The 14,513-nt window shown below is 40.9% G+C and overlaps 1 protein-coding gene and 1 pseudogene across 7 annotated transcripts in view; one reads left to right on the top strand and one right to left on the bottom strand.

The window, feature by feature from the left end:
• ZFYVE9 (zinc finger FYVE-type containing 9) overlaps window positions 1-14,513 on the top strand; it is a 213,141-nt gene that overhangs the window by 60,224 nt on the left and 138,404 nt on the right. For all 7 annotated transcript variants that reach the window (XR_016211026.1, XM_051857767.3, XM_051857766.3 and 4 more), the window contains exon 2: window positions 1,600-1,705. The gene's annotated coding sequence lies outside the window, so the exon portion shown is untranslated. The remainder of the gene's footprint in view (window positions 1-1,599; window positions 1,706-14,513) is intronic.
• On the bottom strand, window positions 8,376-8,899 carry LOC100357237 (protein tyrosine phosphatase type IVA 1 pseudogene; annotated as a pseudogene).

Below are 14,513 nucleotides of genomic sequence, written 5' to 3'. Positions count from 1 at the left end.
AATTCCCCCAACTTTCCCCTTCTGTTTTATTCTGGCACTCAATGTATTGAATTATGCCCATTCACATTGGGAAAGGCAATCTGTCAATTTAAATGCTAATCTCACCCAGAAAGACCTTCACAGACACACAACACAATGACTAGGGATTAGCCAGGTGGATGCCAAGAGCTAGGAGCTTTTCTGGGTCTCTCACATGGATGGCAAGGGTCCAACAAATACTTGGGGCATGTAACAAGTAATGGTCTTTTCCCAGGCCATTAGCAGGGAGCTGGATTGGAAGTGGTGCAGCCAGGGCTTGACCTAGCACAGGTGGTAGCTTTACCTGCTATGCCACAATGCTGGCTCTGAAATATGAATTTTCGATCTTTTTGTACTCCTTTTTTTTGTAAGCATAGAATTTTCATATCAAATAATGGAATATGTATAATAATGTCAGGAAATTTCTTTTGGTGCCTCAATTTTTCTTTAAAATTGTGGTATTCATTAGATTATTTCTAAAATATTTGTTCTAAAATACTGTGCTTTTATGTTAGATATTTTGTACTGACACTGTGACATTCTTGGTCTTAGTTTTGTTTTGATTAGTTTTAATTAATCTTGGTCAAGGCTAAATTAGGCCCTTAAAGAATTTCACATTATTTCTAAGTAGTTACTCAGTTACTAAGAAGTTACAGAAACATTTAACTTGGAATACCATAACTATGAATATCTCATACCATAAGTAACATTTGAGGAAGCTTTGACTTTTTGCATACTCTTGATAGGATAGGCTAATAGAGTCATTGCTTCTAAGCAGTGGATAATGACTGTCATAAAAAGAGATCCCATTTGGAGGAAAAACAGTTGTTTGGCTGTAAGAATCTCAGCAGGAAGCTTTGGAAACGCAATTTAAAAATCCTGTATGTATAGAAAACACAATCACAAAGGAGTCAGCATCTAGCCTATCAGTGAAGACATCTGTGTCCTGCATTAGATTATCCCTGGATTTGATTCCTGGCTCTGGCTCTAGCTCCTGACTCCTGCTTCCTGCTAATATAGACCATGGAAGACAGAAGTGGTGGCTCAAGTAATTGAGTCTCTGTCATGCATGTGGGAGACCTGGATTATATTCTTAGCTCTTGGCTTTGGCCCCAGCCCTGCCCTGGCCTTTGTGGGCAGCAGATGGGAGCCCTCTGTGTCTCTGTCTCTGCCTCTCAAATACGTAAATAAATAAAAGTTTAAAAAAAAATCACATAGAGAATGTTCTTGTGAATCAGCAGTTTTCTTAGCTATGGATTCTTAGAGGCCTTCTTATAATATAAAGTAAATAATGTTTTTGTAATTAACATAATTAAAGTCATTGGGCAGAAAAGTATCTACTTTATATAGAAAGCCAGTATGCAAAAAATTCTTCTATGAAAGGTTAACTTTTGGTCTTCTTAGACAATAAAATATGTTCTGCTGCTACCTTCTGTGCTGACCACATCTTTGAATTTGAATGTGTAATTGTAGTTAATGTTTAAACACCATTGATTTATTTATGTGACTATGGTAAGTTTATATGAAGAAAATTAGGGCTTATTTTATCAAATGTAATAAGTAATGTATTTTTTTCTCTAGGATCAAACAGAGTACACTGAATCAGCAGGACTTGCTGATGATGCAGCAAGCATCATGAGTAAGCACAGAGAAGCCTGTTCCTTATCACATGTGTAAAGGGCAAAAGGTAAGATAATCAACGTTGTTATTTGTTTTAGGGAGTGAACTTAATAAAATAACTGGATTTGTAGAAAATAATGTTGATGTATATTTGTTACTTGTTTCATTTATAACATTGACTCTTAAATCAGCAGTACAGTTTTTAAAAAGTTTCACTTAAATCAACAACAAAAGGATGTTTTAAAATTATTGTTAAAACTATATCACAATGTTAATTAATTCTGAACCATCCCTTTTAGAGTCAGATTACTGTTCCCTCGATCATAGAATGGTAATTTCAGCATGACATTACAAATTAAATTAAAATCAGTTACTTTAGCCATCATCTGCTGCCTCTCAGGTGTGTATTAGCAGAAGGTGGAATCCGGAGCAGAGCTGGAACTTGAACCCAGGCACTCTGAGAGAATGCAAATTATGTTATTTAAAATTTTTTTAATGTTTATTCATTTTCATCTACTTGAAAGGCAGAATGAGGAACAGGGGGTGGGTAGATCTTCTATCTGCTAGTTTATTTTCCAAAATACCCACAGCACAGGCCAAAGGCAGGAACTCTGGACTCCATCCAGGTCTCCCAAGTAGGTTACAGGGATCCAACTACTTGAGCCATCATCTGCTGTTTCCCCTGATGCATTATCAGGAAGCTGGATTGGAGGGAACATGGCTAGGATTTGAACCAGGCATTCCAATATGAGATGTAGGTGTTCCAAGTGGCAGCTTAGCTTGCTACAGTGCCCACCAAATTACATTATTTTATTTTATTTATTTATTTTTTTTGACAGGCAGAGTGGACAGTGAGAGAGAGAGACAGAGAGAAAGGTCTTCCTTTGCCGTTGGTTCACCCTCCAATGGCCGCCGCGGCCGGCGCGCTGCGGCCGGCGCACCACGCTGATCCGATGGCAGGAGTCAGGAGCCAGGTGCTTTTCCTGGTCTCCCATGGGATGCAGGGCCCAAGCACCTGGGCCATCCTCCACTGCACTCCCTGGCCACAGCAGAGGGCTGGCCTGGAAGAGGGGCAACCGGAACAGAATCCGGCACCCCAACCGGGACTAGAACCTGGAGTGCCGGCGCCGCTAGGCGGAGGATTAGCCTAGTGAGCCGCGGCGCCGGCTTTGTATTTTTAGATTAGTTATAAAGAGAAATGATTTCCAACAGAAAACTGGAAATATTATATTAGTTCTTGTAGTAGGGGAGTCCTTTATTTTTCTTGAGACAGTCATTTTAATTTTTTCTGCAGTCTTAATTATTTAAGGGGTAGAAAAATTTGTGGGAAGGTATCTGAGCCAGATTGATTTCAGAAACTGATCATATATTCACCTACAGAGTAGTGCATACTCTGGGTTCTCAGGTTTTTCCATGGAAGCTCTGAGGAAAGGCAAGGGACAGATAGCGTGTAATAGGAAACTGAGCTCTGTTGTCTTCAATTGAAGGTGGAATGGAGGCAGTTGGCAGTGATATTCTGGGTCTGCAGTTGGCAAGCTGTTTCATGTCTTCTAGCCTTCTCATATGGGAGAGTTGAGAAGGGAGTTCTCTTCTCAGCCTTTACCTGGCATCATCTCATCCTTTAGGCACTGGCCATTTGGGAAGTTTTCTACTCTAGCAAACACTATCAGTGATCCCTCAAATCCACCAAAATCTTTTTTCCCTTCTGTATTAGCTGCAGCTGGTACATTGGCAGTCCAGTCAGCTTTCTTTACTGTAGATGTGTCAGTGTGATTAAGGTCACTAAAGGAATTGCAACAGAAACGATGTGTTCCATTTCCAGGTCTCTGTTGTTAATAGACTAGGCATACTTCCTCTACTTTGACTTCTGATTTCTGTCTCAGTATAGAAATGGCTGTAATTGATGAAGTGAGTCAATGAACCATACCCTAGGACAGTGCTAATCAAAGTGTGACCTACCAACAAGTTGCCTTTCTTGAGCTATTCTTGGTTCAAGCTGAGATAAGGAATTCTGTTTAGTCCATCCATTTTTTTGGTAGCAAGTTTTTATCCATGAATGAAGCAGTGTGTTGATCTATATCCTTCTTGAGATTGGCATCTTATATAGTATTGTCCTAATATATGACAGAACCAAGATGGAAGGAACCTGGCTGTCTGCCCTGAGTAGGGTTGCCTGGAAATGTGGATGGCCTGACTTGATTATTATGAGATAAAAGCTGCTCTCTTGTTTGTGCCACAGAAGAGTTATTTGAATATTTGTTATGGTAACCTATACTGCCCCATGTAATATACCAGTACTTCCCTCAGTCTGATTTGTATTTACTTCTTTGACTCTGTAGCACCCAGCGCATGTTTCAGTATAGTCTATAGGGTTTTATTTTTTAAATTTACTCATCTGTCTTTTCTGTGAGAAGTTGGGCTCCTTTAGGTCAGGGATATTGTTTTATTTGTTGTTGTAACCTAGTGAAGAGGACAAGGCCTAGTAGAGGGTAGATGCTCAATAGTTGATATGTGAGGGTACACATGTGCATTGTAATTAATATGAAGTAACACGAAGGGGTTGTAAAAGGAACAATCAGATCAATGTTGTACCAGTGGGATCTCCAGATTCTGGAAAGTCTCTGGTCAAAAGAATAAAAAAGAAAAGGTCTAGAAGCAGAAAGACAAAAGAAGAGGTTTTCAGGAAGAAACTATAATCAATTAAATTGTTATATTACTCTTTGAGGTATACATGTATGAATATTTAGTGAGCTTCTATTTTGGGTAAGAGATGGATGCTTTTATAAGAAGGGAAGTAAAGAAAACAGAGTGTGCCTGGCAATGTGAGTCCTAGCTTAGGCAATGAGAAGACTCCAGGTCCTCAAGTTTTCATGTTTCCTTTGGAAAATAAAACTAAATCTCAAGACTTGGAAATGTCAGCCACGACAGATCAGGAGTGAGGCACCGTGGAGAAAGCAGAGATTAAGGGAAATCTTCCATAATAAAAGGTGAGACTGTCCTCACATCTTCTATTCTGCCATGAAGTGGCTCATTGCAACTTGGGATCCAGGTGAGGAGTTTCTGCTTGCTCCAAGGTACTCTGTGGATAGAGCTAGAAAATATGTATGTACACCTACATGCATTTACATTTGTATCAAGTATCTCCTTATTAAGATCCATCAGTTCACACTCTTGTCTCAAATTCTAAACATACATTGTAGAGTCTTCCTGGTTTTCTACTTTTCCACATTTTAATTCCCTTCTCCAATAGAGGAAAAACCCTGATCTCATTGTCCTTCATACAGTCACTTATTTTTTCCATCTCTCTATATAGAACTATTCTGTCACTGCCACAGTGTCCTCTTCCCTGGACCCTTATTATCTTTCTAAGGCTCTGACTTACCACTCCACAGTGTCCCCTCATAACATTTCTCATCCTTCCTGCTTGAGGACGTCTTTGTCACTCATTTGGGTTCTCTGACTCACCATGTCAGAGAATCTCCTTCACGTGGCACCTTACAGTGGGCCACCCTAATGGAAGGACATGTTCCTTACCCGACTTGGGCTCTCAACTGCTCTTTACATCTTTCTCATCTTTTCATCTTTCTCATCTTACTCTCATGTTTATTCATTTTTAATAACCATTCCTGAAGCCAGTGCTTGTGACTCAGTGTGTTAAAGCTCCAGCCTGAAGTGCCAGCATCCCATATGGGCTTGGGTTCAAGTCCCAGCTACTGCACTTCTGATCCAGCTCCCTGCTAATGCACCTGAGAAAGCAGTGAAGGATGGCCCAAGTCCTTGGGCCCCTTCTCCCATGTGGGAGACCTGGAAGAAATTCCTGGCTCCTGGCTTTGGATTGGCCCAGCTCCAACTGTTTTGGTCATTTGGGGAGTGAACCAGCAGATAGAAGACTTCTCTCCTCTCTGTCTTTACCTCTCACTGTTACTGTCTTTGAAATAAGTAAAATAAATCTTTAAAAACAAATTCTCTTTTAACATTTTTTATGTTGAAGTTGCAAAATTAGCACAGTTTCTGTGTACCCTTCATTCACCCAATTTATTTCATTGGTTACATCTTAACATAAATATATGCAATATCATAACCAGGAAATTTGTTTTACTTTAATATGTGTATATAGTTCTCTACTACTTATCATGTGTGTAGATTTGTGTAACCACCGTTGCAATTAAGATAGATCATGATTCTATTACTGTAAACATCTCCCTGTGTTATTCCTTTGTAGTCATATGCACCTTTATCCCTATCTAATATTTAATAAGTTTTTAAAATTAAAAATATTTTTGAAAGTCATAGAATGAGCTGAGTATACAAAGGGATAAATTATGTTGTGTTTATAGATGGGAAGGCTTAATATTATTCTTACTCCTAAGAAAGAGCCAAATTAGGAATTCTGTTTTCTCAAGGTTGATTTTATGAACGTTCTATTCCATCTTACTCCATTGCTGAGTCTTAGGACCACTGAGGGGAGTTTTTCCCCAGCTCCAGGCTTTATGTAGAAAGCATAATCTGGCCCACTCTAGTACACAAACTGCAAGTTTGCAGCCAATAATTCCCATCCTTCCTGTTAGCTTTAAAGTCCCAGACTTACAGATTGCTCTCTAGTTTGGTTATTACTGTAGTCTGTCGCCCTTCAGATCCTGCTCATTACTGTGACTTGGTTTCTTCTAGGTTTATGACATCTTTATGTTTCCCTTGCCTTTTTTTTTTTTTTTTTTAAGATTTATTTTATTGGGCCAGCGCTGTGCCTCAGTAGGTTAATCCTCCACCTGCGGCGCCAGCATCCCATATGGGCGCCGGTTCTAGTCCTGGCTGCTCCTCTTCCAATCCAGAAAAAAAATTTACTTTATTTATTTGAAAGAGTTACAGAGAGAGGTAGAGACTGAGAGAGAGGTCCTCCATCCACTGATTCACTCCCCAGATGGCTGCAACGGCCAGAGCTGTGCCGATCCAAAGCCAGGAGCCAGGAGCCTCCTCCAGGTCTCCCAAGTGGGTGCAGGGGCCCAAGAACTTGGGCCATCTTCTACTGCTTTCCCAGGCCATAGCAGAGAGCTAGATTGGAAGAGGAGCAGCCGGGACTAGAACCGGTGCCCATTTAGGATGCCGGTGATTCATGCCAGGGCTTTAACCCTTTGTGCCACAGCTCTTGCCCCATGTTTCCCTTTCTTGCTTTTGGATTGGACATAATCTGTTTTGTTTATAATTTTTGTTTATAATTTTTATATATACTTCATCTAAACATCAGTTTTTACCATTTTGCCCCTTTTTGTATGCCTTTCTTCCTCTTCCCAACCCCACAGTCTCTCAAGCTTTTTTTTTCCTTGTGTCATTTGAAAGTTAGTAGCAGATAACACACTTATTCCCTAAACACTAAAGCAGGCATCTCCTAAGAGTAAGCATAAGAACATTCTGCGAGGTCAGAATACCATTATCACATCCAAGAAAATTATTATTATTATTACTTTTGTACTTCACTATTTATTTAGATGTTTAAGCTCTTGTACTAAGTTTTTATAAGCTGGTGAACACTGACAAAATATTGCTCCCACAGAACTATAACCACACATCTCTGACAGTATAAATACGGTTGAACTAACATTAGTATACATCATGATTTTATCAATTATGTAATAAAACAAATTATCAAGTATTCAAATATTAAGTTACATAGCTCAAAAGGCATAGAAAATATTAGATGTCTGCTCAATTTGTTAGCACAAACTCCTTCTGTTTTTTGGCAAGAGATTGGGAAGAAAAAAGATCACTTCAAACAAAAATAAGTTGGACACCTTTTGATAACTAAGGAAGAATTACAAGAATTTCAGAAATTTTATGATTAAGAATTGTTTTAAGCTACAATAACAAAGCATCTCTACCTCTTAAGAATTTACTAAGTTAAAGAATGTTTTCTACATGTTTAGCACAAGACAAAGGCAACATTTTTCTAAAAATATTTAATAGTTCCCTCTCATTCTTTTTTTCAGGCCCTCCCTGTTAAATTGCACCTCAGAGTGAAAATATTAAATTTACTGTTAGGCTTTTTTTTTTTTTTTGGTCTGAAGATGTTAAAGACTGTGTTTCTGTGCACTGTAGATTTTCAAAATGGAGGTTTTCTATTAACAGCAAAAGATAAGATATATAGAAACATTAAATAATCATAAAACTTGGTAAAAAAAAAATCGATGGTTAAGCAAACCTGATGTATACTGGTATGAGTGTGAGAGATGTAAAAACAAAGTGAGCAGGAAAATAATATATAGTGCCTAGTTTCAATGTTTGAAATGGCTAAAAGAATAAACCACATAAGGTCTAGATTGTTCATACCTCCTGAGATTTTAATTCTGTATGGTACTAAAAATATACAAGTATTGTGCTGGGTATTTTGGCAGCTAAACTTTCTAAATTTCTTATGTATTGATAAGATTCTGGCATGGGAATAGATTTCAGATCCAGCTCAGTACTGCAGGATTTCAGGAAAAGTCAGTTGGTACAAATGATAAGCACATTTTAAATGCTAAACAGCAAGAATCTTTTGCTAAATGTCCAAATGAGTTGATTAGAACCCAAATGTAGGGGGTGCAATCCTGTCAAAGTTGTGGCCTGGTAAAACTGCTTTTTGGTATCCCTTAAGAAGCTTCATTAAACTTACTCACCAAGCCAACATGTTGACTAATATGTATGATAAAATATATCCTGTCTCAAGTTCTGCTTCCAGGGCAATAGCATTAGACACCCCAGTTTTATTGAATGCAGCAGTTGTTTCTATGACTGTTGAAATCTTGGAAGTACAGCCACATCTTAGTATGATATTTCTCCAAAAACAAAAGTAGTTTGCTGTTAAAAGCTCCTTGCCACTTTTGTCTTATGAATTGTATTGCATCTTCATATTTCATTCCACCTTATATTAATGCTAGGGTGACAAGCACTGGTGTTCTCTCAAGGCCTGCAACACAATGAAGAACAACAATACAAGAACCAGGTTCTTCATGAAACTTACCTTTCATAAGACCTAACTAGATGTCAGCAATCTGGTTGGATGGTGATGCACATCATCAAAAGGCCAGTCAAGAAGATGGATGCCTTCTTTCTCCACAAGAGTAGTGTCTTAAGTTGCTTCACTTATCCTTACTATTGTGGTAACTTCATATTTCTCAAGTTCCTCAGTAAATTTGTTCAATGTTGCATTGGTTAGATTATGTGTAATAAGAAGTCTCATGCTGTTGTGTGTGACTTCCACAGGAGCTGAGTGGTTCATTTGAGCCATGTGAATTATCTTAAAATAAAAACACTAAATAGGGTTATGAAAGAATTAAAAAACTGGATACAGAAAATTACACAAAGAAACTGAAGTGTTCTTCACTACTTTCCACTTGCAGTTCTTAGAGTGTGAAGTTGGGAGTAATGGGAAATGAACTTCAAGCAGCAGCAACTCTTCAGTCTAGTAATGCTGAGGCAGTAGAAAGGTGCACTGAGTTTTACCCCATCCAGATCAGAACTCTTGTAAAATATTCTGTGGATTTTAATCCAGCACTTTTGTGTCCAGGTTAACCACTTTTATGGGGGCTTCTTGGTGGAGTAGTAATGAATTTCTGCAGTTCACTTGTCTGTATAGAGGTCATGCTGTGTCTGGCAGTCATCTCCACTGCCCTTCAGAAACTCCATAAATGCGTGAACAAGAGCACCACAGAACTGAGGAATAGGTTTAGTCATTGAAGATTGTGGCCTAATCTTTTTTTTTTTTTTTTTTTTTTTTAACAGGCAGAGTGGACAGTGAGAGAGAGACAGAGAGAAAGGTCTTCCTTTGCCGTTGGTTCACCCTCCAATGGCCGCTGCAGCCGGCACACCTCGCTGATCCAAAGGCAGGAGCCAGGTGCTTCTCCTGGTCTCCCATGGGGTGCAGGGACCAAGGACTTGGGCCATCCTCCACTGCACTCCCTGGCCACAGCAGAGAGCTGGCCTGGAAGAGGGGCAACCGGGACAGAATCCGGTGCCCCGACTGGGACTAGAACCCGGTGTGCCGGTGCCCCAAGGCAGAGGATTAGCCTATTGAGCTGCAGCGCTGGCCTGTGGCCTAATCTTACAGCTGGTCCTGAGGCTGCAGCCACATGGGTGGTAGGGATGGATGCAGGGCGAAATGATTATTTTTTTTAAAAAAAATTTATTTATTTATTTAGAAGGCTGAGTGCTGGGTTGGGGGGGTGGTGATGGTGTGGGGAGGGTGTGGGATTGTGGAGAGAGATCTTTTCTATCCACTATTTCACTCCTTAAGTGCACATAATAGCCATGGCTGGGTCAGGCCAAACTCAGGAGCTCCATCCACGTATCCCATGTGGGTTGCAGAGACTTGAGTACTTGAGCTATCACCTATTGCCTCTCAGGTGCATTAGTAGAAAGCTAGATTGGAAGGTGGTGGCAAGACTCCATCCCAGGCTCTCTGCTAAAGATTCAGGCATTTCGAGTGATGCTTACCCCACTGTGCCACCATGTCTATTCCCATGAAAATTATTATTAGTTAAATGTATTATCTTATGTAGAATCCATATCCAGATTTCTCCAATTATCACAAAAATTTTTTTTTTCCCTCTGTGTGTCTGTGTTTTAAAGCTTTATTTGAAAGCCAGAGTTATAGAGAAAGAGGGAGAGACAAAGAAAGGTCTTCCATTCTCTGGTTCACTCCTCACATGGCTGCAATGGTCAGGGTGAGCCAGGTGGAAACCAGGAGCTTCTTCTGGCTCTCTCACCTGTGTGGCAGGGGTCTAAGCACTTGGGCCATTTTCTGCTGCTTTTTCCAGGCTATTACAAGGGAGCTGGATTGGAATTGGAGCAGCTAGGACATGAACCAGCACCCATATAGGGTGCGGTTGTTGCAGGTGGCAGCTTTACTCATTATACTACAGGACTGGCCCCATGTGTATGTGTGTATTGTTGATCCAGGATCCTGTCAAGATTCATACGCGGGATTTGGTCATTTAGTCTCTTTGATTTCTTTTAATTTACAATGATTTTATTTTTTATACTTCTTCCCAATGTGTTTTTCCTGAAGATTTATTTATTTGAAAGGCAGAATGATGGAAGGAGAGAGAGAGGGAGACACACACACACACACTGAGAGAGAGAGAGGGAGATCCATCTTCCATCTGCTGGTTTACTCTCTAAATGCTTGCAATAGCCAGGGCTGGTGCAACCTGAATTCAGGAGTCAGGAACTCGATCCTGGTCTCTCACATGGCTGGCAGGGGCTCAGCCACTTGGATCATTTTCTGAGGCCTTTCCAGGTGCATTAGCAGGAAGCTGGATTGGAAGTGGAGCAGCTGACTCTCAAATTAGTACTTAAATTAAGGGATGCCAGTGTCACAAACAGTGGCTTAATCTGCTTCACCACAATACCAGCTCCCCTCAGTGATTTTTATGTTGAACATTCTTTTATAAGTTTTGATCAGTCACCTTATAAGCATGTCTTGCATTCTAGACTTAACTAATTCTTTGTGATTCAATTTAGGCTAAATATCAGAATACTTCTGATTATATCACTCTAGGAAGTATACAATGTTAGCTTATTGAACTATTGGAGATACTAAATTAGATCATTTGGTTAAGGTAGTGATTTTCATATCTGTTTGTTGTAAACATACATTTCTTCCTTTGAAATTAGTAATAATTCATCTTCACAGTGGTACTTTGAGGCACTGTGAATATTCTCTTCCCTAGCAACTGTTTACATAATGGTTTAACATACACTTTAAAAAAAAAAGATTTATTAATTTATTTGAAAGGCAGAGTTACAGAGAGAGCATGAGAGAGCTCTTTCATTTGTTGGTTCACTTCCCAAGTGGTTGCAATGGCCAGGGCTTGCCAGGCCAAAGCCAGGAGCCCAAAATTCTGTCTGGGTTGGCCGGCACTGTGGCTCACTAGGCTAATCCTCTGCCTGCGGCACCAGCACCCCGGGTTCTAGTCCTGGCTGGGGTGCTGGGTACTAGTTCCAGTTGCTCCTCTTCCAGTCCAGCTCTCTGCTGTGGCCCAGGAGGGCAGCAGAGAATGGCCCAAGTACTTGGGTCCCTGCACCCACATGGGAGACCAGGAGGAAGTACTCAGCTCCTGGCTCTGGATCGGCACAGCGCGGGCCACAGCAGCCATTAGGGGAGTGAACCAACGGAAGGAAGATCTTTCTGTCTCTCTCTCACTGTCTATAACTCTCTCTCCGTCTCTTTCTCTCTCTCTGTCTAACTCTGCCTGGCAAAAAAAAAAAAAAAGAAAAAAGAAAAAAAACTGTCTGGGTTTCCTATGTGGGAGGCAGGGGCACAACTACTTGGGCCAACATCTGCTATTTTCCCAGGCACATTAGCGGAGACCTGGATCAGAAGTGGAGCATCTAGGACTTGAACCAGTGCTCACTCATATGGGATGCTGGCATTACAGTTGGTGGCTAAACCTGCTATGCCACGTTGCTGGTCCCCTAGCATGCATTTTTTTTTATTTTTTATTTTTTTTGACAGGCAGAGTGGACAGTGAGAGAGAGAGAGACAGAGAGAAAGGTCTTCCTTTTGCCGTTGGTTCACCCTCCAATGGCCGCCGTGGCTGGCGTGCTGTGGCCAGCGCACCGCGCTGATCCGATGGCAGGAGCCAGGTGCTTCTCCTGGTCTCCCATGGGGTGCAGAGCCCAAAGACTTGGGCCATCCTCCACTGCACTCCCTGGCCACAGCAGAGAGCTGGCCTGGAAGAGGGGCAACCAGGACAGAATCCGGCACCCCGACCGGGACTAGAACCGGTGTGCCGGCGCTGCAAGGCGAAGGATTAGCCTAGTGAGCCACAGCGCCGGCCTAGCATGCATTTTTGATCATTGCCTGAATCAGTGATGGTAATTGGAGTTCATTGTAACTTTTTTTTTTCATTTATTCATTACACAGATGTTATTTGAATGAATACCACTGGGGTTACATTATGAATACAGCCTTTTGGGTACCATTGTGGTACCTACAGTTTAGTAGGAGAAATTGATGTTAATCAAACAATCTCATTGATGTATATTTATGGATGGTGATAAATACTATAAAGGAAAACAATGGAGTGTTTAGAGAATACTTCCTAGTGAAAGAAATATTTGAGAATGAACTTCTGTGATAACCTTTGATTTATCTGTTAATTTTATCTGATGAATTAATGACATAGTAACTGGCAATATACAGTATCTCTGTGCTGAATTGTTACGAAGATTATGTTTTATTATTTAAATTTTCTTAGCATTGTATACCATTAACTACGTTATATGCTTTTTAAAAGATTTATTTATTAATTATTTAAAAAGTAGATTTACAGACAGAAAAGGAGAAGGAGCTAGATTTTCTGTCCACGGTTCACTCCCTAAATGGCTGCAACAACCGGGACCGGTCTAGTCCGAAGCCAAGAGCTAGGAGCTTCATCTGGGTGTCTCATGTGGGTAGCAGGAGCCCAAACACTTGGACCATCTTCCACTGCTTTTCCCAGGTCATTAGTAGGCAGCTGAATTGAAAGTAGGGCAGCTGGGACACAAACCAGCACCCAATTGAGATATTGGCATTGTAAGTCGTGGCTTTACTTACTATAGCACAATGTTGGCTCCTTGTAAGATTCTTTTTTTTTTTTTTTCCAAAAAATATATTTATTTATAAAAACAAGATTCAGATGAGTTTTATAGTCAGCTTTTCCAAAGACAAATCAGCTGGCACTGTGGCATAGTGGGTAAAGCTGCTGCCTGCAGTACCACCATCCCACATGGGCACCAGCTTGAGTCCTAGCTGCTCCACTTCTGATCCAGCTCTCTGCTATGGCCTGGGAAAGCAATAGATGATGGCCTGAGTCCTTGGGCCCCTACACTCACGTGGGAGACCCAGAAGAAGCTCCTGGCTTTATATCGGCACAGCTCCAGCTGTTGCAGCTAGTTGGGGAGTAAACCAGCGGATGGAAGACCTCTCTCGTTCTCTCTCTGCCTCTCCTCTCTGTATAACTCTGGCTTGCAAATAAAATAAATTTTTAAAAAATAAATTGTCTTTTTTTTTTTTGATAGAGTTAGACAGTGATTGAAAGAGACAGAGAGAAAGGTCTTCCTTCCATTGGTTCATCCCCCAAATGGCTGTCATGGCCAGAGCTATGCCGATCCAAAGCCAGGAACCAGGAGCTTCTTCCTTGTCTCCCATGCGGGTGCAGGTGCCCGAGCACTTGGGCCATCCTCCACTGCCTTCCCGGGCCACAGCAGAGAGCTGGACTAGAAGAGGAGCAACTGGGACTAGAACCTGGCGGTCATACGGGATGCCGGTGCTACAGGTGGAGGATTAACCAAGTGAGCCACGGCGTGGGCCCCAAAATAAATAAATTTTTAAAAAAGTTAATATCAGCAATCTCCTGCAGAAATATTTCTCTGTGCAGGAGGTAAAACATTCTATCTCACTACAAGCACTCGATTCTGTAAATCTGGTTTGTACTTCTGCCATATAAGATTCTTTTTAAAACTGGTTTTCTAACTTAGTTATTTTAGAGGCAGAGAGACAAAAGAGACAGAAAGAAATCTCCTGTTCCCTAGGTCATTCCACAATTGCCTACAACAGCTTGGGATAGGCCAGCCTAAAGCCATTACCTAGGAATTGAATCTAGGTTTCCTGTGTGGTTGGCAAGAATTCAGTGACTTGAGTCATCACCACTGCCTCCTGTGGTGTGCATTTGCAAGACTTGAACCCAAGCACTTTACTCTGCTATGGATGCAGGCATCCCAACTAGTGACTTAACAGCTAGATCAAACACCTACCCTTATAACTTCTTGATATTAGGGATGATATCTGAGACTTGAACTGATCACAGTATCTTCCATATTGTAGGTGTACATTAAATATGTTGATTGTATATTTGATA

The sequence above is a fragment of the Oryctolagus cuniculus genome, chromosome 7 (genome assembly GCF_051225735.1).
Source record: "Oryctolagus cuniculus isolate XC-2025 breed Fujian yellow rabbit chromosome 7, ASM5122573v1, whole genome shotgun sequence".
Taxonomy (NCBI): Eukaryota; Metazoa; Chordata; class Mammalia; order Lagomorpha; family Leporidae; genus Oryctolagus; species Oryctolagus cuniculus.
This window is presented reverse-complemented; position numbering and strand designations above follow the sequence as displayed.